Below are 25,890 nucleotides of genomic sequence, written 5' to 3'. Positions count from 1 at the left end.
TTTTTGGGAACAGTTTGGGGATGGCCACTTCCTGTTCCAAAATGACTGTGCACCAGTGCACAAAGGAAGGGCCATAAAGACATGGATGAGCAAGTTTGGGGTGGAGGAACTTGACTGGCCTGCACAGCGTATTGACCTCAACACGATAGAACACCTTTTGGATGAATTTGAGCAGAGACTGCGAGCCTGGTCTTCTTGTTCAATATCAGTGCCTGACCTCACAAATGCACTTCTGAAAGAATGGTCAAACATTCCCATAGACACTCATAAACCTTGTGGAGGTAAATTGGGTATATGGCACTCCAGGAGGCAATGCCCTTAGTTTGTAATAATGTACATTTGATTAGGCCAGGCATGTCCAAAGTCCGGCCCGCGGGCCAATCGCGGCCCGCGGTCCGGTTTTGAACGGCCCGCCTGGTTATTTAAACATATACATCTTTTGTGGCCCCCGGCGATCTCCCAGCGCCGGGGTCACAAAAGATATATAGTCCTGCTGCCTCAGAGGGAGGAGGCAGGACGAGTGCCGTGCACACAGGAGGAGAATTTCCTGTTTACACGGCAGCTGTAATAGGAAGTCCCATCTCTGCCATTGGACGACTGTTCTGTCCATCAGAGGAGGCAGGACTTTCTCTTAAAGGGGCCGTTGTGTAAACAGGAAATTCTCCTGTAGGATGTGTTTGGCTCTCGTCCTGCCCTCCATGGCTGCACTGATGGTAATGGTGGCTGCATTCCTGGCAATTGCAATTGTGGGGCTGCATTCCTGGCAATGGTGAGTGAATTCCTGGCAATGGTGGCTGCATTCCTAGCAGTGGTGGGTGAATTCCTGGCAATTGTGGGGCTGCATTCCTGGCAATTGTGGGGCTGCATTCCTGGCAATGGTGGGGCTGCATTCCCGGCAATGGTGGGGCTGCGTTCCCGGCAATGGTGGGGCTGCGTTCCCGGCAATGGTGGGGCTGCGTTCCCGGCAATGGTGGGGCTGCGTTCCCGGCAATGGTGGGGCTGCGTTCCCGGCAATGGTGGGGCTGCATTCCCGTCAATGGTGGGGCTGCATTCCCGTCAATGGTGGGGCTGCATTCCTGGCAATGGTGGGGCTGTATTCCCGGCAATGGTGGGGCTGCGTTCCTGGCAATGGTGGGTGCATTTCTGGCAATGGTGGGGCTGCATTCCTAGCAATGGTGGAATGGTGGGGCTGCATTGCTGGCAATGGTGGGGCTGCATTGCTGGCAATGGTGGGGCTGCATTGCTGGCAATGGTGGGGCTGTATTGCTGGCAATGGTGGGTGCATTCCTGGCAATGGTGAGTGAATTTCTGGCAATGGTGGGTGCATTCCTGGCAATGGTGGGGCTGCATTCCTGGCAATGGTGAGTGAATTTCTAGCAATGGTGGGAGTGCATTCCTGGCAATGGTGGGCGCTGCATTCCTGGCAATGGTAGGCGCTGCATTCCTGGCAATGGTGGGCGCTGCATTCCTAGCAATGGTGGGCGCTGCATTACTAGCAATGGTGGGCGCTGCATTCCTAGCAATGGTGGGCTCTGCATTCCTGGCAATGGTGGGCTCTGCGTTCCTGGCAATTGTGGGTCTGCAGATGGGCACTGGCCCTTATTTTTCTTCACAGTTCTTTATTTAAAATTTAAAAAATTTTTTTCCTGAAGCTTCCCTCTTAAAGTGAAGGTGCGTGTTATACGCCAATAAATACGGTGTATCCAAATAATACACTTGAGTTCATCTCTTCACCACACACAGCCACAAAGGCAAAAAAATTATTGTTGGGCAGTGTATTAGTGCTCGGACGAACAGACTTAGACCGAATTTTAATGATTCAAAGAATGTCAGGCAAAATGGTCGGCCCTCGCGCATGTTCAGTTCATCAAATCTGGCCCTCTTTGAAAAAAGTTTGGACATCCCTGGATTAGGCAGTCTTTAGGTAAAAACAAAGTTGAACCACAGTATGGGGGTGATTTAAAAAGAGGCAGCCATGCCTCTAAGTGTAGTGTTAAAACAATATTATTTATTGCACAAGGTTAAAAACACTTACAAGATATAAGTGGGAGTAATGCTTGTCATAAATATGTAGTCCTGGCAGTTCTACTGCGTCCCACAGGCTCCTCGCACGATCTGGGTAGCTGGGAGAGGTTCTGGTGTGCTGTTGTGCTGAACAGCTGTACATTCAGGAAAACCAGGAAGTAGTTAGCTCCATGCTGTCCAGCTTGAACAACAGGCCAGTAGAAGGAGCTGTGAGCTCTGCGCGTGTAGCCTTTCATTCCACAGAGACAGTCCTGACCCCTTCCTCCTGCCCCCTGCTGGTGACATCATTTCCTCTTCTGGTTCAAGCTGGACTTTATGGAGCTGACTACTTCCTGGTTTTCCTGAATGAACAGCTATTCAGCACAACATCACACCAAAACCTTTCCCAGCTACCTGGATCGTGCGAGGAGCCTATGGGACGTAGTAGAACTGCCAGGACTACATACTTATGACGAGCATTACACCCACTTATATCTTGTAAGTGTTTTTAATCTTGTGCAATAAATAATACTGTTTTAATACTACACTTAGGATGTGCCACCCCTTTTTTTTTTACTCATAAACCTTGTGGACAGCCTTCCCAGAAGAGTTGAAGCTGTTATAGCTACAAAGGGAGGGCCAACTCAATATTGAGCCCTACAGACTAAGACTGGGATGTCATTAAAGTTCATGTGCATGTAAAGGTAGGCGTCCAAATACTTTTGGTTATATTGTGTGTGTGTGTGTGTGTGTGTGTGTGTGTGTGTATATATATATATATATATATATATATATATATTATTGCTGGCTTGCAAAACAGGGTAATTTGAAAATATGAATAAAGTTAGAAAAACTGGCATGAAGTCGGAGTGTCTTTTGAACTATCATGACATCCCCTCAGCCTTTTTCCTCAGGCTCTTTCATTGGTTATGTTATTTCTGTAATCACCCTTATTAGGAACCAGAAAAGATCCATATTGTAGGAATTAGGAATACACTCCCATCTAATGTTCGTCCTAATCAATTTTTTTTTCATTCACTTTTCTTGGGTCCTGTCAGTCCCAATGCCTAGGCCTTAGGTAGTCAGCATGCTGCCCTAAACACACCTAATAAAAGTCACCCTTTTATAAACCCTGAGCATTGTGTCATCTGATCCTTTTACTAATAACTGCTGACAGAATGTGCTTTTAGAAGTTGCATAAGGTCTGTTTATACACAGTACTACTTTTCAACTGTACAGACCACTAAACAAGCGAAAGAAGAGATGTTTTTATCTTACTTCAATTGTAAAGTGCCTTCTGACTCTTCATAACACCCCCCCCCAGCATGCCAAAACAATCCCCTTTTTGCTAAATGTAGTCACAAATGCCCAACAATAGACCAAAAAGGGAAACAAAATAGGCAAAAAACTATCACAGCTTAAAAATGGGAAGGCTTGGTGCTGTGTCTTCTAACCCAGCTGTCTTGGGACTAATCTACAAGTGTGAATATTCTAAATACAGGACCACCTTTCTCACAAAACCACTATTTTACTTAGTACACCTCTCCTTTGCTAAATTAAGGGATTTTGCCTGATATTTTAAACCTCAATTTCAGGTATAGATTGTATAGCATAGTTACAATGGTCCAGCTTTGAGTAATGTAAGTATGCATATTCTACACCTGTGGGATCCCAGTGTAGGTGGCTCTAAGCTACCTACATGGCCAAACTCTTGTCGCTGAGGCCCTCCATAAATGAGTCATCCTGGAATTGAACTATGAACCAGTTCCAAGTCCTGGTACTCCATGCAGATGCCTATGTTTGCCACATATGTGCACAATGGCGGTTTCTAGAGGCTCTTCAGTCTATCCTCTGAAACACCTCCAACTCTCCACATTCTCAGAGCACACTATCACACAGGGCCCTAAAATTTATCATGGTTGCAGGTTAGGGATCTCTAGATCTAATTGAATGTTGCAGGCCCATGAGACAAGGAGGCCCAAGCCAACTGGCACATGACACACTGAGAAGGAGTTACTCTCGCATCTCCAAGAGGGCGATCACATCTTCTAAACACCACCAGCTCCTTGGCTGATCAGGCTTGCACCTTATACATCATAGTATTTCCTCATTTTGTACTTTTCTCACCCTTTTTGTCAGCTGTGCATTGCAATTCCTGTATAGGCCAACTCTGGGCAAATAAAAAAATGATACCTCGCAGAGGAGCTGCCTCCACTGCAAGGGTTAATTGCTCATTTATACCTGGGGGAAATAAAAGGAGATATACCCTCCACTCCTACCCACATCTAGACTAATCCCCACAGTGCCTGCATCCCCACAGTGCCTGCACCCCCACGCTCTACTGATCTATGTTCCTGATATCATCAAGACAAGAGCAGGGTCTATAGCTCTACACTTGATGTAAGGACGCTGAGGAACAGTCCACTGCCAGATCGTGGGGGAGCACCACCTGCTGTGGGAGCAAAAGATCAAGTAATTAAAATGGCTTCTCTTCTCCCCTGGACAAGACAAGGATTTATCACTTGCAGTGTGGGCACAACCCCACTGCAAGGGATACTTTTTTATCTGGCCCAGAGAATGAAAGGCATTGCAGTGGCTTTACATAATTTTACTTTACATTTTACTGTGCATCTTGAAACAGTTTACACATATTTATATTCATAGGGTTAAGGGAACCATGTGATTGGCATTACAGTTCCAAAGCATGTGGCAGTAACACTTCCAAATACCGGTAAAACACAAAGTTCAGATTACATAGTAACACTTTCCATAATATGGCTAGGATAACTTATCAAAGTCTATTCTGGAGGGGTTGCCCTGGTGGTCGCTTATTTAACAAGGTTCCTGGTCATGTCCTTTTCAGGTCTTAGGTCTCATGGCACTCTAGTCTTGCAGTTTGCTGCTTTCTCTGGACATTGACTAAAAACAGCACCTCCTGCCACCTTATAAAGAACAGAGGGCTAAGCTACTCATGAAGACACACCTTAAGTGAAAGAGGTTAAACATTAATAAGGAACATCTGCCTATATCTGCCTGGAAGCTGGAAATTACTGTGGTAGTCACCACTATTACAGTGATCACTGCTACCTTCCAGGTCCTGTGCTGAGTGGCTGGCCTTCTGCATAATGAGAACAAAAGGGAAAATTTTCCCGAAATTAGAAATAAAAAAGCTGCAAACTTAAAAGCAGATGTTCACTATTCATGTTTAACCTCTTCCCCTTAAGGTGTGTCTTCATGAGTAGCCTGGCCCTGTTCCTTTATAATAACCTCATACAGTAAGATGATAGAACAAAACATGAAAGGTTAAACAGTGTCCATAAAGTGCATATAGACAGTGATAAAAATTAGCCCCATAAATTCCAGGAAGCCAAGAAGATCCTCTTCAATGAAGCATATAAACTTCTCCCTCTGAAAAGGGCCTACTATGTCCACCAACACTAAATATAGTGGCAAGATGTAGGCTTACAATGACCCTCTTATTAAGAGTGGTCACAAAAAGCTTTATCCGATATGTTCAGGCCTTAATGGTGCCTCCCCACATACATCCTAGGAACATCAGCAAACAAGATAACTCACAAATCATATTCGATCCCCAGTGGCACAAACAAATGCAAAGGCAAGCATATAAATGTTCTTCATTGTGTAAAATATCATCTGGAACCTTTTATTGAATCTAATGCGAATGGCGCCCAAGCAGAGCGAGTAACTTCTGTATTCATTATACAGCATTGCAGCCACTCGGCACAGAACCCGGAAGATAGCGTCGATCACTGTAGTAGAAGAGACTACTACAGTGATTTCCAGCTTCCACAGGAATCCATCAAGTAGGGAATATGCATACTTATATCACGTACTCCAAGCTGGACCAATGTAATTATGCTATGAAATTTCTTTCTATTATATTTTTTTGAACAGCGACATTTTCCCTTTTTTAGAGCTTTAATATTTCAGGACTCCACCTAGGTGGTGTTCCCAATTAGGGAGGCTGCAGTTCTTTCTTCCTAAGGGTGGATATCTGGTGTTTTTATAGCGTTCCCACAGGTAGGAAGATGGACAGTGGTTGTCCATGAAGCTTCTGTTACTGGTGGGGACAGACTCCTGGGTCGCTATAGGGCAGGTGAGTGTATGTGTATGTTTGCACTTTCCAGCCGGGAAGGAAGGAATCAATACAGCTCACCACTCTTCCAGTGTTCAGATCGTCTATGACCGTCAGTCAGACCACCATTTACCATGTTTCAGTGTTAATGTGGAGTTTTCAATAAAAAAGTATTTATATAGTTTTGATAATACCGGCTGCTCCTCATCGAAGAATCACTTGGGAAAACTTTCCTTTCTTCTTTGTGGTATGTTGTATTTAGCCTCAGCTACATACAGTGCATACCGCGCATCCAGCAGCCTCACATGTGCGTGAGGGATACTTAGCTTGTTCCAAACTATGTAAAGTGTAACAAAAGCTGGAGTTCAGCTTTAATCGGCAGCTGAAAACGATACAAAAATTTTAACTGAGTTTTGAAATTTGAGCTTTCAGCTTAAACTAACTAAATACATTCTAGGTGCATCAAAAGTAAAGGTGTTCAAAGACTAATGCCACGTACACAAGACCGGACTTTTCGAGGGACTAGGTCCGAGGGTCTTTCCGACGGACTTCTGTCGGAGTTCCAACTGACTTTCCGAATGAACGGACTTGGCCACACCCAATCACACCAAAGTCCGACGGATTTGAACGTGATGACGTACGATTGGACTAGAATAAGGAAGTTCATAGCCAGTGGCCAATAGCTGCCCTAGCGTCGTTTTTGTCTATCGGACTAGCATACACACGAACTGATTTCTCGGTCCGGCGGAAAAATTTAAAACATGTTCTGTTTCTAAAGTCCGCCAGATTTTTGGCAAGCAAAGGTCCGATGGAGCCCACGAAAGATCGAATTTTTCAACGAACTCGTTCCGTTGGACCTTTGCTGTCAAAAAGTCTGGTCATGTGTACGCGGCATTACAGTTTGTTTTTGTACAAATCTGTCACAGTAGCAAAGCTTAAACTCGGCCAGCATGCTTCAGAGAAGGAAGCAGTGATTAATTTACAGAGGTCTGACATGCCCACTTATGAATCCGAACCAGAACTATACAATCAGCAGGGAGCATGAGCTTTGTGGATTTCAGAGCTATAGGTCTGACTCAACATGGGGCATGGTAGACCTCTGCAGAGAAACTACTGCTTCCACACAGAACAAATGTCCCACTCTGCAGCTGCTCACAAGGGACAGGCCTTTCTATTCAGAAAACGGCTGCTTTGGAAAAAAAAATAACTGTAAGATGTTGAACACTTTTTGTTTTGATGCACCTAGAATGTATTTAGCGTATTTAACCACTTGCTGCAGATTCACGTATATGTATGTGATTATGTTCAAGTGGTTATACCGGGGGTTATGGCTGAAGCTGATTGCCATAATCTCAGCCGGTGATGCTCTTTCATCTAAAAGCGATCCTAGTGGCCCACCTGCACTACTCCAGGCTAAATAATATATTTTTCCCTTTAAAGTGCCCCCACCAGCCTCTATGCTCACACACAGAAGTGAACGCATACATCCAGGGGCGGACTGACCATTCGGCCACTCGGGCACTGCCCGAAGGCCCCGGACCACTAGGGGGCCCCATCAGGATTGCCAGCCTCAGTAAAACCAGGGACAGTATGTTAAAATCTGTGTTTTATTTACACCTGTCTCTGAAATGTCCCTTACCGACATCCTTTTGGTCTAAAAATCCCAAGATTATAGCTGCCCCACCTCTCCACTACCTTCTCTGCCAATAGAAACATGTCTGTGTATACTGTGTGATTGTATACTGTGTGGCCCCATAATCTCTGATTGCCTCGGGGCCCCATAATCTCCTATTGCCCGGGGGCCCCATGAGTTGTCAGTCCACCCCTGTATACATCTATAAAAGTTTTCACACGACACATGTGAGGTGTCACTACAAATATTATAGCGAGAGCAACAATTCTAGCGTTAGACCTCCTCTGTAACTTTAATTTGGTAACCTGTAAGAAAAAAAAAGTGTTCCCTATGGAGATTTTTAAGTATCGTAGTTTGTCATCATTCTATAAGAATGCGCAATTTTGAAGCGTGACATATTAGGTATCTATTTACTCGGCATAAAATAATCCTTTATATTTTACCAAAAAATTGTATATTATATGGTGTTTTATTGCATTTAAATTCATTAAAGCATATTTTTCCCAACAAAACTGCTGCGCAAGAACCGTGTGACATAAAATGTTGCAACAACCACCATTTTATTCTCTAGCGCCTCTGCTAATATAATATATAATGTTTGGGGGTTATAAATAATTTTCAAGCAAAAAAATGCTGATTTTTAATTGACGAAAAGTGTCAGAATAGGCCTGGTCTTCAAGTAGTTAAACTGAGGTTTCAATTGGGCTTTAGAGTGTATATACAATCAAAGCTTTTTAACTTTTATAGGGGAAGGATTAGAACAACTCTTATGCCCTGTACACATAGTCGGACATTCAACAAAAGATCCATTGGATTTTTTCCCATGGATTTTGTGCCAAATTTGTCTTGCATACACACGGTCGGACAAAGTTGTCAGAAAATCCCATTGTTCTTAACGAGGTGACATACAACACGTACGTCGGGACTATAAATGGGCCAGTAGCCAATAGCTGGGGTCTCTTACTTTATTCTGAACATGCGTGGCACTTTGTACTTCGGAATTGTCTACACACGATTGGAATTGAAATGATCAGATTTTGTTGTCGGAAAATTTTAGATCCTGCTCTCAAACTTTGTGTGTCGGAAATTCTAATGGAAAAAGTCAGATGGAGCCCACATATGATCGGATTTTCCGACAACGCGATCTGATCGCACATTTTCTGTCGGAAATTCCGACCGTGTGCACAGGGCATTAGGTTTTTACCAGTGCTCTGTAAGGGCTAATTCACACTATTTGCGGAGAGAGACATTTTACTGCATGCTAAAATGTCTGTCATCACAAGGACACACAGGAAACAATAATTTCCTTATTTCATATGTCCTAGGACTGCGCTGCAGCATGCTGCGAAAAAATGCAGACATGCTGCATTTTATCGCAGCAATTGTCATACATGAAGTGTATGTTTTGTACACTTCATATAAAGTTTGTACAAAACAATAAAAAAAAAGGAGCTGTGTAATGCCCTGAATTGTGCACCATACTGCCCCCTACTACAGCCAGCAATGGACAGCTGCCAGAGCTGTAAAGCACTCCCGCATCTCTTTGCTGTGTAAATGGAGAAAGTAAGGGAAAATCTGCTACAGAGACACAGACAGAAAGAATAATCTGACAAGGTTGAGTGAATCGGTGTGGGAGGAAATCGAAGGTAAGTATTAGATATTGCGGGGGTTGGCTTTAAACTATACCTGTTTCTTTGTCTTGCAAAGGGAAAAACACATTAAAAGTGAAACATTTGAGTTGGGTAGAGAGAGTTTTAACACCTTTGCCTTACTAATAAGGAATAATGATTATTTATATATAATGATTAATTAATAAAGAAGATTACCTTATTATCAGTCCAGTACTTATTACCCTCCTAGCTTATATAGCATAGAGAAAGCATGTGCAATGAACCAGATAGTGGAGCAGAGCAGCACACCTGTTAGGCTTACTTTATTATCCTGGAGCAATCTAGCAATCTTTATATCCCCTCCATTGGTGATGTGTTATACCTGTGTTGTGCAGAGATTGCAACTGTCTTGTTGCATAAGACCAACCAGTAACAGCGAGAGCTACTACTGATGTAACAGCTATACACTTCTGGTTAGTGGGACCATTTCTCACAAGACGTGTGAATATACCCTGAAGTGGCCATTGGTGGCTGAGGAACTGATTGCCTTTACTATTTTATATACTGAAAATCAGGTCAGTCATTTTAATGTAAAAATGCTTATCTAATTTTCTCTAGGTGCTAATGATAGATAGTACAGAGAAAGCAAATAAATGCAAAAGGAGCCATGCATTAGGTACATTTTCAGAATTAGACATAGTAGAGAAGGCTTAATCCCGTTTCAGTTTATATTTGTCTCTCTCTGTGCCCTTTTAGGAAGTTGTATCTTCGCTTTGTGTTTTAGAGGCGCTAAAGGAAGGGAGAGGAAATGTCTACATACAGTATCTCACAAAAGTGAGTACAGCCCTCACATTTTTGTAAATATTTTATTATATCTTTTCATGTGACAACACGGAAGAAATGACACTTTGCCACAATGTAAACTAGTGAGTGTACAGCTTGTATAACAGTGTAAATTTTGCTCTACCCTCAAAAGAACTCAACACACAGCCATTAATGTCTAAACCGCTGGCAACAAAAGCAAGTACACCCCTAAGTGAAAATGTCCAAATTGGGCTCAATTAGCCATGTGACTTGTTAGTGTTACAAGGTCTCATGTGTGAATGGGGAGCAGGTGCTGCCAGAAATGCTGCAGAGGTTGAAGGGGTGGGGGGTCAGCCTGTCAGTGCTTAGATCATACGCTGCACACTGCATCAAATTGGTCTGCATGACTGTCGTCCCATGATGCACAAGAAAGCCCACAAACAGTTTGCTGAAGACAAGCAGACTAAGGAAATGGATTACTGGAACCATGTCCTGTGGTCTGATGAGATCAAGATAAACTTATTTTGTTCAGGTGGCATCAATCGTGTGTGGTGGCAACCAGGTGAGCAGTACAAAGACAAGTATGTCTTGCCTACAGTCAAGAATGGTGGTGGGAGTGCCATGGTCCAAGACTACTACTGCCTTGCTAAAGAAGCTGAGGGTAAAGGTGATGGATTGGCCAAGCATGTCTCCAGACATAAACCCTATTGAGCATCTGTGGGGCATCCTCAAATGGAAGGTGGAGGAGCACAAGGTCTCTAACATCCACCAGCTCCATGATATAGTCATGGAGGAGTGGAAGAGGACTCCAGCGGCAACCTGTAAAGCTCTGGTGAACTCCATGTCCAAGAGGGTTAAGACAATGCTGGAAAATAATGGTGGCCACACAAAATATTGACCCCATTGGGCCCAATTTTGACATTTTCACTTAGGATTGTACTCACTTTTGTTGCCAGTGGTTTAGACATTAATGGCTGTTTAACAAGGTATAGGAAAGGAAAACGGAACTTTAAATGAGGCATGACTTTGTAGTAAAATTATATAGGTTGGACTTGATGGACTTGTGTCTTTTTTCGACCTCACCTACTATGTAACTATATATGAGTCTGAGAGTTGTTTTGAATAGCTTTAATTTGTTTTGTTGTCATAATCCCCAAGGGATAGTCCAAGATATTTGGAAGCATAATAAAATAGAGATATAGACAATAAATAATTTTCAATATAATCTTAAAAAGAATATTAACATGTTAATTGTAATAGTAGATTTCATGCAAACAATCAATCAATGGACATAGTTAATACAATAGATACAATTAGATGTATAGATAAAATTACAGATCATAGGTGAAAAAATCACATAATAAATATATAAGCAGTAGATGATGATGATATTGAAATTAATTATTGAGATAAACTTGCATAGGCACCCTTAGTTGTATACCCCACGTGTTTCATGGCTGACTGCCAATTCTCAGCAGTAAAATGCATATGTATACTGGAAAAATCTAATAAATAAATGACTATTAATATACAAAGCCCTTGATTGAGAGGGAAATGTCAAATACACCCCCTTTCCTAAAGATACTTACGGAAAAGTCCGCAAGTAAGCCCCAACTCCAGTAGAGTAATGCCATGGTGATTTGGAAGTGTTTGTCCCAACCAGAATTCAGACAGGCTAATATCCACCCCCGAAAGAAATCGGAGTAAGGGCAAGGAGGAACAGCAGCCATGGAACAAACCAGACAGTCATGTCACATATCCAAAAGGTATCGTGTGCGCATATTTGACCCAAATCTATGAAAAAGTGTGAATGAAATCAAAAACGAAATAAACTAAAAATGTGTGACACAGGTCAAACATGTGGATGTTTAAATGGAATAGTATGTGTATGAAGATAGTGTGTACCAACTAATCCCATATGTGGGACCACAGTGTCAGGGCTTCCTTCTCTGGGATGGCTGCTCAGCTGTCGGCTAATTGCCAGCTCTCATCTCTCTCCACAGTCACCCAGCTGTTCCTGATCCTACACGTCTAACCTGCCTACTTATAGGTGTCCAGCTCACTTCATCTCTGCCTTCGCCTTGGTCACATCACAAGAAACCACCCCCTGTGTAAAGACTGGCTTGCTGACATCCCTTCTGACTTCTGGCCTGACTGATTACCCGATCTGGTTATTGAACTCTGGACTGGCTGACTACTCGATCTGGTTACTGGACTCTGGCTATGCTTTGACTACACTTACTCTATTCACCCTTTTATTTTTTTATTAATAAACAAGTGTGATTTAATTGTACTTCTGTCTCAGTCTGATTCATGGTTTCTGACACACAGTGTATGTGTGATAAAATGTGTATGGAGATTATGAAAGTAAATAGCACACCTAAAACGGTGTGCAGGTAGGGAGAAAATGCACCAACAGAAAATGTGTATAGGGATTATTAAAGAAATGATGGTGTGTGAGTGAACAACAAGTACATTTAAAAGGTGTGTGTATATATATATATGAGAATGTGAATAAACCTACTGTCTCCTATGTGATATGAATGTGACTCAGAGTGATCCCTTTCTTGAGTGAACTGTCGGCTGGCCTCAGATGATATACCCCGGACCTGAAAGAGTCCCCGCCAATGTCATGTGATGCCATCTAAACAGCATAGAGGAGGTGAGGGAGCCCACCACCGGGGTATATAACATCCCAGTAGGTGCCTGCCTACCCCCTCTGTGGCCGAGGTGGAGAAACAAGCATGCCATCACACAGCGGTGTAAATTGGCGCCATCTGTGGGGCATGCTTGAACATGACGCCGATGCGCTGAGGTCAGACCCCATCCCCATCATGCAGCTAGGATGGACAGAGGGGAGAGAGTTGAGAGCATCGCAACCCTGGAAATAAGACAACCAAGTGTCCAGCCCTGCCGCCCATGATCTGGGCTGGCTAAAAAATGGTGAAGGGGGGGGGGGTGTCCTTAAGAGAGTACACAAGTTTCTATAGGTAGTTAAAAAAATCTAATAAATTGATCATTAATAGAAAAAAATGTAATATGAACTAAGGGCAATGAATATTGTTTCGTTGTTTAAATCAAGGCTGCGATGGGTCACTTTTTGCTTTCAAATAATGGCTGTGTGTTGAGTTATTTTTGAGGGGGCAGCAAATTTACACTGTTATACAAGCTGTACACTCACTACTTTACATTGTAGCAAAGTGTCATTTCTTCAGTGTTGTCACATGAAAAGATATAATAAAATATTTACAAAAATGTGAGGGGTGTACTCACTTTTGTGAGAGACTGTAGTAAGGGAAATTCTCCTCTTAGGCTGGCCATATACAGTATCTCACAAAAGTGAGTACACCCCTCATATTTTTGTAAATATTTTACATCAGCTTCCCCAAACAGCCCCCCCCCCTTGCAGAGGTTCTCCTGTAGCTGGCTGGTGTAGGTGGGAGGCGGGCGATCGGCAGCTCTATGGTGTCTCCCTGGGGCTAGTAGTTCTATCTCCGAATGCATACAGCGGAGAGGGAAGGGGCCTCTGGCCCGGGCATCAGCAAGAGGTGCAGGGGGGATGCCGGGTCTTGGGGGGCCCCCACAGGGGTATAACGGAAGGGCCTAGTCGCAAATGCGACTGCAGCGACCCCTAAAGTTCCGCCACTGGCATTAATTGATGCACTATGACACGAGGGGGAGGCGGGGCCTTGAGTAATTTGTGGGGCCCTACGCAGCTTGCGTAGTGAGCATATAGGGCGGATCGGCTCTGGGTGTACTCACTTTTGTTGCCAGTGGTTTAGACATTAATGGCTGTGTGTTGATTTATTTTGAGGGCACAGAAAATTTACACCGGCTGTACACTCACTGCTTTACAATGTAGCAAAGTGTAATTTCTTTAGTGTTGTCACGTGAAAAGATATGCATAATAAAATATTTACAAAAATGTGAGGGGTGTACTTACTTTTGTTAGATACTGTACATATAGATATCTTTCATTCAGCCTATATCTGATTGGGTTTTTAAGTCTGCATCTGATTGGATGCAGGTGTTGTTCAGTTGACAATTTTCTACCCAACTCCTTCAAATTTTTCAATTGAAAGATGCCAGGCGAAAGGGTGTCAACAGGGTTAGTTGGAAATGGCCCAAAATTAGCTCAGTGGCCAACTTTAAAAAGTTATTACTAAACGAATGTTCCCTTTTGGAAGCTTTATCTTATCTTTTATCTAGTTCTGGTGAAAAATTTTATATTTTGGATTGCTCATCAGTTTCTGTCTTAATGACAATAGTCACCTGGTGAAATAGAGTTCTTGTCCTTTCATCTAAAAAAACAAAACAAAAAAAAACATTTCGATATGCACTTTAAGTTGACAATATTTCTATTACTAATTTGCCTACCTTATGCTTAGTTTACACTTGCAGTTGTGATGCAGTAACAACATGCGGTTGAGACGCAGTTTTACAGCTCCCCCTAAACTACAAAGGCGGGTGTATGGAGGTATAAATATGACTTGGTCACAATGCTTGCAGTGAATGGGGCCGCGGCACCACTGTGCACTTGTGTAGGCTTTTACGGGTCCTCACAGGCTGTCAAACGTCCTCTGAAGAGTGATCCACCTTCAATTACTCATCAGAGGACCAACACAAGTGGACAGAAGTCCTAGTGTCTTTAATTGTTTTTAATGACATATAGGCTTTGTTTTAATAAATAACCTGCTCACATTTTATTATGCATGTACAAATGGACAAATGTGTAAAAAAATATTTTTTTTTGTTATTTTACACATTTTTATGCATTTTATTTCTTTTTGTACACAAACTAATACTTTGTCACAATGTATTTCTTTCTCTGCATAGGAGCTTTAGCTGGACAAAGAGGGAGAAGGGCACTGGACATCTTATGGTGGAGAAGATTGTTTGCAAACAAACTTCCAGTGATCACCATAACTGGTTGTCATGGTGGTCACACAGCTCCTTATGGCATGGGCAGCTGTGCTAGGGAACATTAATCTAAAAGTGAAGTTACCTAGGGGTTAAAAGCAAACCTCTGAACTTAACGTATTTGTTAAAGTGTCCCAATTTTTTTAGAATAGATATCTCTTTATGCCTGCAGGGTCTGGGCTTCACATAAGTGTGGCAATCAAATAGGCAGGCAAGGCAAATAGTGATCGGTGCTGGGATGATAAAGCACTGACCTTCTTCCTCTTGCTACTGGCACCTTTCATATGATTATTTTATTTATTTATTTGAGGTACTTATATAGCGTCGACAATTTCACAATGTAATTTAATAATCTGATTGATTGAAAAACGATTGTATTGATAACAAAGTATCTCAGTGGTGCTGTTTGATGTAAAAGGATCGATAATGTTCAGCCCTGGCTGAATGATTCAGTTTGATTGATCTGATCGAAACTAGGTCTAAACCAATTGGAAGAGAAGTTATGGCTAAATTATCTTTTGTAGATATGATTATTTTGATTGAATAGCATATCAATTAAAGTGTGTAGGGCACCATAAGAAATCTTTATAAAAGGGTAAAAATAGGTTACCTATTATTTGTCAATATCCCTGGAACATCAGCAAACAAGATACCTTGCACAGCATGTTTGATCCCCAGTGGTACAAACTCATGTAAAGGCGAGCATATAAATGCTCCTCATAACGAAAATATCATCTGGTACCTTTATTGAACTTAAAATTGCACTCACATGCATATAAAAACAATGCACATTAAAAATTCACCAAAGTTGTCAAAACCGCAATCACTTCCAGTACCCATGGCTTCATCAGGAGGCTCAGCCCCATGAGTTTCATCCACCACAGGCATTCTCTGGCTGGGCAAGGTAGAGTAACAGGGTAGTGCCTTCAGATTTTTTCACAATTTCCCCTTGTCCAATAAGTGAACACCTTACAACTACAAGGCATTATGTGAATAACACCTGTGCAGAGCGATCAATCCCCTGAAGAAGTCAAGTGGGCGTGATGTAACGCATAGGGCGAGAGTGGAGGTATACCAGAAGTGATGTCAGTTAGGATACCAGTTCGGCACTCGTGGGTTTTTGCTGTTTTTTTTGCTTTTAAATGTGAGTTATAGCTGTCTCTGTTTAATAAATCCATTTTTTAAATGTTAATCACACTACGAGAGTATTCTTTTTTACACACCCATACCTGGAGGACACAGGAAAGATCACTGCAGATACCACACTACTAAAAACAAAGTGCTGGGAAAAGTACACAGAGAACCCCCAGAGGGACCTGTCTACATTACATCCTCCCTAAGAGATACTACCTTATGCTGTATACCAAGTATATCTCCGGTGAGAGGCTAGAGAGCACAGGGGTGACACGGGAAGAAAGGGAAGAAGTCGTCTATTATTATGGACAACAACAAGCTATGGTGAAGAGACACACACATTTATTATAGACGTTTATAAGGACGTTCAATATTGAAGGAATCTATGTTTGCTTCTTGGATACTATCATATTTTCTTTTTTTAAATGTTTGTGAGGATTGATTTGTGTCCAGCCAAGACACATGATAGAATTATTTTCACTTTTCACAGGAATCATTGTCACCTACTATTATTGCACGCCACTTTTTTTTAATACTTATGTATGGATTTATTGGTGTCTATTCCTGAGACACATGATATAATACTTGCACTGTTACAATTGCAGTCACCATTGCACAAGTTGATTTAGATTGATTGATTGCGCTACAATATTCATTATTTAATTAATACTAAATAGCCACATAAAAGCTGTAGCGTGAGCAGCTGTCTGATTCATATATTTGCAGATTCACACACAGTGGTAGCGCAAGTGTATCACTATACGCATTCATTAGCTTTCAGTTTAGTCACTTGCTGACCGCCTAACGTACATGTACTGCGCCAGGTTGGCTCTATTGCATGAAATCTCGTACCTGTAGGTAATTTTGTGCAATAACCACTGGGGGCACGTGGGGGCTGCCAGAGGCGCGATTGCATGCTGGAAGGAGGAGCCAATCAGTGGGCCTGGAGAACCCAATGTCCGCTGGCCACCCGCAATATATCCCAAGAGAGCCAGAATGGTAAACAAGTCAGATGGCCGTTCTGACAGGAGAAGATAAAGATCTTGTGTTCCTGCTAACCAGGAACACAGATCTCTGTCTTCCCCAGTCAGAGCAACCCCTACACAGTTAGAAAGCACCCACTAGGGTCACATTTAACCCTTCATTTGCCCCTGATGTTAACCCCTTTACTGCCAGTGTCATTAGTACAGTAACAGTGTATATTTTTAGTACTGATTATTGTAATAATGTCACTGGTCCCCAAAAAAAGTGTTAAAGTGTCAGTTAGGTGTCCGATTTGTCCGCTGCAATGTCCCACTAAAACTCACTGATCGCCGCTATTACTAGTAAAAATTTTATAAAAAAATACAATAAAAATATCCCATAGTTTGTAGATGTGATAACTTTTGCGCAAAACAATCACTATACTCTTATGTGGAGTTTTTTTTTACTAAAAATATCTAGCAGAATACATATTGGCCTAAACTGATGAAGAAATTCGATTTAAATTTTTTTTTTTAATGGATGTGATTTATAGCAGAAAGTACAAAATATAGTTTTTTTTTCAAAATGTATGCTTTTTTTATTATAGCGCATAAAATAAAAACCACAGAGGTGATCAAATACCACCAAAAGAAAGCTCTATTTGTGGGGAAAAATTTTTATTTGGGTAAAGGGCGGCATAACTGCGCAATTGTCAGTTAACCACTTCCCAACCGCCTCACGCAGATATACTGCGGCAGAAGGGCACGTACAGGCATATTAATGTACCTGTAAGTTGCCCTTTAAGAGGTGGCTTGTGCGTGAGCCCACCGGGAGCTCCGATGTCCGTGGGGATACCCACGATCGTCTCACGGTGAGGAAGAATGGGGAGATGCTAATGTAAACAAGCTTTTAGAAAATTAAAAAAAAAAATGTTTTTTTCAAAATTGTCGCTTTTTCTTTGTTTATAGCACAAAAAATAAAAACCGCAGGGGTGATCAAATACCACCATTTGTGGGAAAAAAAGGACATCAATTTTGTTTGGGAGCCACGTCGCACGACCATGCAATTGTCAGTTAAAGTGACGCAGTGCCAAATAGAAAAAAGTGCTCTGATCAGGAAGGGGGTAAATTCCTCCAGGCTGAAGTGGTTAAAATAACATGGTGCCATATCGCAAAAAATGGCCTGGTCATTAAGAGGGTGAAACCTTCCAGGGCTGAAGTGGTTAAACTAGCTAAATACATTTTAGATGCATCACATTTAAAGATGTTCAAAGACTTAGTTTGTTTTTCTACAAATCTGTAACGGGCATGTTTGTGGAATTTATTGTTTTGATTGAATCGCATATCCATTGAAGCGTGCAGGGCCACCATAACAAAACAATTTTTAAGGTGAAGAATAGGTTTCCTATTACTTGTCAATATCTTTCCTATGTTGTATGGCATTGGACGGGATAGCTGTAGTCTTGTAACATTCTTTTCTTTTTAATAAAGCTTATTTTCAGTGACTCTCTGTAATTTACTAGGTAACATGACAGTTATAATGTAATGTCAGTTCTCATGGCAGATGATCAGAGAGCGCCCAGAACGTTTGAGATATCTTTTTACAGCATTCTGTCAGTACCTGTGCCAGCTCCACTGAGATAGCGGGTAGAACGACTATAGATTATATGCATAAAACCTTTCAAAGAATGTGCACAAATGTCCCAAAGAGCCAATGATCAAGCCCTTTTTTTTTACACTTGCCCTAATTCAGATATTCCTTCGTCTTTGTCTGTCTCCTTCCCTCCCCCAAATCGTTTTTTCCTCCAATTCTCAGAAGCCTCAGTTGACACCCTCAGATAATCTAAACATGTCCCATCCATACATACACAGCTCACTGGCGGAGTGTCTGTTCTCTCCACGCTACCTTATGAAGTGTCTCTTGTAAACCTCTCGGGATTTGCTCAGAACCGGGTCCCACTCAGAATTAGACTGAAACCTGAGAAAACAAACAGACGACAAGTTTTGTATTAGTTTTGCGTTATATTTCATGTGCTCAAGTCTATTTTGTTGTCTCGGAGCAAGAAATCTACTGTTGTCACAGTCTTAAAGTTTAATCTTTCAAAAATCTAACATCAGATACATATTCGAAGGCAAGCAGCTTCAACGTCATACTGTTAATTAAAAGCTTTCAAGCATATTTACAGAATCTCTCAGTAGATATTCCATACTAGATTTATCTGATACTGCCTCAAGTAAACCAGACATTTTTGCTATGCTAATCTTGATTTAATAAAGGACTTTCCACTAAGAGTCTGTTTTGTTCATATTACAGAAGGAAGTAAATCTTTTCTTTACACTTTTTTTTTTTTTTTTTTAACTTAGAAGAAGAGGATAACATTTTTACAAAAGTAAATGTTGTAAAAGTGCAGGAATTTTAGTCTGTCCCCAGTCAAATAGAATTTGAGTACACTGAACAATAAATTCAGAAAGCCAGAAAAAGACAGTGCTCCATGTCTCATCTGACCCCTGTAAAAAGTAATGCCAAGGAACAATCTGGTGCACAACATTTGGGACGCCTGCTCGTGCATGAGTCGATTGCACTATGTAAGGACAAGATAGCGGGAAAGTAACCAGCCATTTGTAAAGTAAAGCAGTCTTTATTGTTTCCTCAAAATAGTTTTTTTCGGCAAAGCACACACAAACAGTCCACAGTTCGGGTATATTACAGCTCACTACCAGTATACGAATTCCCCGCCTGGCTCAAGGTTCCTGTCTGCTTCAAAGTACAGCAAAAGCCACAGGAACGCAGAAAAGTCTTATGGCACGTACACACGATCGGAATTATTGCCAGAAAATGCGACCGTGTGTATGCTCCATCGGAATTTAGCTGTCCGAATTTCCGCCACCTAAAAATTTATAGCATGTTCTCAATTTTCCAGACGGAAAAACTTTCTATCGGTAATTCCGATCGTGTTTATGCAATTTCGACACTACCAAAAATCACTCATGATCAGATTCAACTATGAGACAGAAGCTATTGGCTACTGGCTATTGAACTTCCTTTTTCTAGTCCAGTTGTACGTGCTGTACGTCACCACGTTATAAACAGCTTGAGTGGAATTCCGTCGGAATTCCATCGGGAAAACCATTAGAGCTTTTTCCGACGAAAATTTCCGATCGTGTGTACGCAGCATTAGTTGTCAGACAGTCCATACTTGCTCGACTCCATCTCACAGGCAGGTGCTAACTCCTTCCTGCTCCCTTTCAAGCTTTCCTTGCAGATGGGTTAAGCATTTTGGGACCAAAGTCCCTGTAATCAGGGCTTGGAGGCTCTTTCCTGCCCAAAGTGTTTTTGAGACTGTGAATTCTGGGTCCTCCACTAGAAGATCCTTCACTAGCTGTCACACCAGGGAAGAGGGAGGTGTGGGGGCCAGTGCATTCATAACATGTTACATGTTACACCCTGAGTATCGGTGTAACATATTATGAAAAATTAACTTATCCTTTAAAAAAGAAGGTACCTGTTGTACTTGTTTGTACACATTTAGTAGCAGGATGCAATGAAGTTGATTTGCTAAGGCAAATAGGCTGTTCACTTTGCAAGGAAAGATTAATTCTGCAATTTAATTTGCCACACAGCTTAGTTAATGAGATGAAGTTCTGCTGATTTTCATAATAAAATCACGTGCAAGCAAAAATGCTGTTTATTTTTCTTGCATGTGGTTGGGTATTCTTTGCAAGCAAAAGCTTTACCACATTCTCTAGTCTCTGGGGCAAATTCCCTTGCATAGTGCAACTTCCCTTGTAAAGTGAACAGCCTATTTGCCTGTAGTAAAATAACCCCAATGGCTCAATAATACTTGGGTAGAAGTAGAACACAGATAAGGAAACCTTTATATCTAATTTGTCCTGAATTAGGCTGGTCAGAGACGATTTGAACCATGTATGGGCAGACTGAATGTATCAAGCTGATCAATTAAATTGAGTACAACCAGCCTGCCAGCATTTGCTTGTGATTATCACTAGCAGCAGGTATAGCCAATAACAATAATCACTGTGTCATCCAGAGGGATTCCCCTGTCAACACCACGAGGATTATTTACAAAAGGCAAATCCACTTTGCACTAGAAGTGCACTGCCAGTGCACTGAAAATGCACTTTCAAGTGCGGTCGCTATAAATATGAGGGGTAGATCTGAAATGAGTGGAAGCTCTGCAAATTTAATCATCCAATCATGTGCAAGCTAGAATGCTGTTTTTTATTTGCCTGGCATGTCCCCCTCGGATCTACAGCAACTACAATTCCAAGTGCACTTTCTAGTGCATTTGCAGTGCACTCGTAGTGCAAAGTGGATTTGCCTTTCGTAAATAATCCCCTATGTGTGTTGATGAGGAACCTGTGGTTGCAGGAAAGAAATTTTCTCTGTGTATAGTTTGCTTTAGCCATACATGCTATCCTTCCATTTGTTTGGGTAATGAAGGTTTTAGTGCTAGAGAGAAAACCTGTACTAAAAAGGTTATGCGGCTTCTAGCTTATGTCTCTGTTACCAGTTTTTAACCCGTAGGGCCATGTAATGCAATTTTGTCAAAGGGATATTAAAAGAGTTTGAAGGTGTACTTTGCTCTTCCAATAAAAGGATTTTGAAAATAGCATGTAAAAGTCATTGTCTAGTACTATTTCTTGATTCAGCTAGCTTGTTACCATAAAAGTCCTAAGAGATTAAGATAACAGTTACATTTGGCAAGCTAAAATGTTGTGAAGCATCTTGGAACATCACTTTTTGTGACTCCTGATCTCACACAACATAACTTCCTTACAGCTTCTATAATGACAACCTTATGTATATTACCTAAATATATAAAAACACTATACATTCCCATTTCTACACCCTTCCCAATGCTCATTAATGTTCACCAATGAAAAAAGGATGCGTCTGAGTCTGGCATACAATACGGCCACGTGTGTGCTAGTCTGCCGTGCTTTTGAAATGAACAGACTTTTCCCGCACGAAGAAAAGTCAGTTCATTTTGAACGCAGCTCCAGATAACCGGGACCAGCGAAGGAAGTCAATAGATATGGACCTAGGGGGACCCCCCCCACGCCGTTTTTTCAGCATAGGGCGTCCCCTTTAACTCCATACCAGGTGATGGGGCCAGCGATGTGTCAATCTCGCCGCTAGTTCCGGCTACCTGGAGCAGCGCTCAAAATGAACGGACTTTCCTCCGTGTGTGGGCAAGTCTTTTCATTTCAAAAGTACGGCAGATAGGCCGGCGGACTATGTTCGCCGGACCTAGTCCACCGCAAAAGTCCCATGTGGGCAGGTCCGCTTGTTCGGACAGTCTGGCAGACTTTGCGGTGGTTTGTCCGCCAGACTAAGTCCGCCGTATAGTCTGATCGTGTGTACACGGCATTAGTCTTCTTCTCTGTAACCTTAGGTTTACTAAACTGACTGGCTTGCTTTAAAATAACTGGGCCATATTTCATTTTCACAAGTCAAAAAAGGCTTCATAATAGAAGAACTAAATACAAATAATACCCGCCTTATTATGCCTACAACATAAAATACTGTATCTACAGTATCTATAGATATATATCTATAGATACTGTACATACACTGTATATATGTGTGTTTTTTTTTTTCATATGACATCTGGCGCCCCACCAGAACTATTACGATCCACAGTGTAACACTTTTCCAAGCTGAAATAAAACATATGTTACTTATGCTATGTATACTGTCTTTAAAAGGTGCAGTTATCCTGTCAAATGTAGATTTTATTCAATAGAAGGGATGGTAAAACAGCCGTTTTGCTATTTTATAGTAATACAGCAATGTACATGTTTGGACAGCTTTCCATATGCTATAAAAAGTAGGTGCCATAGGAAAACTTCTGTCTGTCACATATTTTTGTTACTATTCATACCAAGTCTCTAACCCTTTCCCACTTTAAGTTTTGGCTGCAGCTAGGCCTTAATATACTGAAATCCTCATTGCCATAGCCATTGTTCTATATTTCTGTTGAGAATCCAGATGTAAATGACTGACAACACTGCTTTACCTAACAGCAACAAGCAAAATTACAAACAGGGAAGGACACCGACATAAAATTTCCTCAGAGAAATCTCCTTTGGATTGCTGATTGACATAAGTGGGTGGCAGGTCATTAAATTCACAACATACGTGTACACATGAATTATCAGTTTTGTGTGGCTTTAGCCACTAAAGCACCTAACCTGGCCCAAAAAAATCAAAAACAGATAACCTTATTTACCTTTGTAAAGCTTCACAAGTGCCTGGGGGTGGCAATTTCTGAGGCCTCGTGCACACTGGGTGTTTGCCCAGCTCCTTTGAATGCCCTTTTCCCTGGCAGGAGAAAAGTAACTTAAAAACATGCCTAAAGCCACAATTTGCAAACATGTTTAGTTGTGTCAAGCTTTTGGGCATTCATTCATTCCATTGGCCAGAATATAGATTTTTTTTGGGCATTGAAATGAATGAATGCTCAAGCAATAAATGTCCCTAGTGTTTAGATGCATTTAGGAGCATCAAGCATTTTTTTGGCTCAAATGCTCCTCTCCTGAATGTGCAAGTGTTTATATATTTTTTTCAGCCTCGAAATGCTTGATTTCTATGATTGCATGGCTGCATAGGCTATCATAGAGGGGTGTTTAGAGGCATAAAAAAGTTAAATGCCTTTAACCACCTCAATACAGGGCACTTACACCCAGTTCCTGCCCAGACCAATTTTCAGCTTTCAGCGGTCTCACACTTTGAATGACAATTACTCAGTCATGCAACACTGTACTCATATGAAATTTTCATCCTTTTTTTCACACAAATAGAGCTTTCTTTTGGTGGTATTTAATCACTAGTGGGTTTTTACTTTTTTGTGCTATAAATAAAAAAAGACTGTACATTTTGTGAAAACACATGCCTTTTTCTTTGTTTCTGTCATACAATTTTGAAAATTGGTAATTTTTCTTCAAAAATGTTGGCCAAAATTTATACTGCTACATATCTTTGCTAAAAATAACCCAAATTGGGGTATATTATTTATTATTTGTGAAAGTTATAGAGTCTACAATCTATGGTGCCACTCACCAAAAATTGAACACATCTGATCATACCCGATATACTGAAGGCCTATCACATTTCTTGAGACACTAGCAAGTCAGGAAAGTACAAATACCCCTCAAATGAACCTCTTTTTAGAAAGTAGACATTCCAAGATATTAAGTAAGTAGCATGGTGAGTTTTTTTTTTTTTCCCACAATTCTTTGCAAAATAAATTTTTTTGTTGTTGAAAATTGTCATATTAACCACATGCCGACTGGGCCATAGCCGAAAGATGGCTACAGCACGGTTGGCTTATTCTGGAAGGGCATCCATGGACGTCCTCCCAGGATCTTGCTCCCGCGCGCCCCCTGGGGCACGCACCCTGGGGTGCACACCCTGGAACATCCGTGCCCGCTGGGTCCAGAGAGCACAGCGCATCATGGATCACGGTGCGATCACTTGGAAACAAACACTGGTTCCTCCCTACCCTCTCTGTACCGATCGGTACAGTGAGAGGGGAGAGGGGGAGAGATAGCAGCAGCACTGTGGGCTGGATGTGATGTGCCCACAGCGCTGCTCAGTGACAATCCTCTGCCCATACTCTGCCCATACTATGCAACACTGTGCAATAGGCGTATATTGATTGGTTTGCGCAAAAGTTATCACGTCTACAAACTACAGGATAGATTTAGGGACTTTTATTTTTTTTATTGTTTTACTGGTAATGGCAGCGATTTTAGCGGGACTCCGACATTGCGATGGAAAAATCTGACCCCAAATGACACTTTTTTGGGACCAGTGACATTATTACATTGATCAGTGCTATAAAATTGCACTGATCAATGTAAAAATTACACTGACAGGGCTGGGGTTAACCCCAGGGGGTGATCACGGGGCTAAATATGTTCCTTGGGTGTGTTCTAACTGTAATGGGGATGGGCTCACTGGTGGGACATGACAGAGATCACTGTCCCCGATCACTGGGAACAAAAGATCTATGACGTGTCATTAGGCAGAACGGGGAATCGCCTTGTTTACATAGGCAGTTCCCCGTTCTGCCTCTGTACACAGAGATCACAGGTCGCCGGTGGACATCGAGTCCGCGGGCACGCCCATGCGGCACGCAGTGGGCACACGCGGCCACAATCCTCCTTGCACAGACCAAAGTAGACCTACGGCAGTTTACGCAGGAGAGCCGACCTGCCGCAGTATAATGACAGCGGCTGGTCGGCAAAAGGTTAAAATAATGAAGGTGCCATCATCCACATACAGAAATAGAAGGGACCATGCAAACTGCTTAGTATCACTTTAAATGTAGACTCTGATAACTGCTTTCTTCCTCTTTTCTAGTCACCTCTGGACATTTGTGGCCAATTTGAATGAAGAAACTGTAAGGGTAAAGAGGGTGGAGTAGACATTTAGAGGTGTCAGAAGAGTCACTGCTTCAAGAAACATGAAACCTTCTCTCTTTTTTCTATTTTGTTGGTTTGTACGGTGCAAAAGCAGGCCTAATTAAGCAAAACACATCCTGTTTCCAATTAGTTTTTTATTAGAATAATTGCATTTGTTTTTGCTAAAACAATTACATGACACAAATGCGCAGCCTGAACAAAAGGGTGTCACCATTCAAGGGTGGCTAAGGCAGCATGATGCCTAAATTTGTCCCTGGAGACCCGTTTTCTAATACT

The 25,890-nt window shown here is 41.8% G+C and overlaps 1 protein-coding gene across 7 annotated transcripts in view; it reads right to left on the bottom strand.

The window, feature by feature from the left end:
• Nucleotides 1-25,890, bottom strand: part of CHRM1 (cholinergic receptor muscarinic 1) — a 443,365-nt gene that overhangs the window by 118,032 nt on the left and 299,443 nt on the right. For 6 of the 7 annotated variants that reach the window (XM_077458582.1, XM_077458624.1, XM_077458617.1 and 3 more), the window contains one exon: nt 19,070-19,141. The gene's annotated coding sequence lies outside the window, so the exon portion shown is untranslated. Of the gene's footprint in view, nt 1-19,031; nt 19,142-25,890 lie in introns of all 7 variants that reach the window. The other variant, XM_077458590.1, reaches the window with a different exon arrangement.

This window comes from Lithobates pipiens, unplaced genomic scaffold (assembly GCF_037356315.1).
Source record: "Lithobates pipiens isolate NorthernLeopardFrog02 unplaced genomic scaffold, aLitPip1_a1.2 Scaffold_10, whole genome shotgun sequence".
Taxonomy (NCBI): Eukaryota; Metazoa; Chordata; class Amphibia; order Anura; family Ranidae; genus Lithobates; species Lithobates pipiens.
Note: the sequence above shows the minus strand (reverse complement) of the source record. Positions and strands in the feature narration are given on the sequence as shown.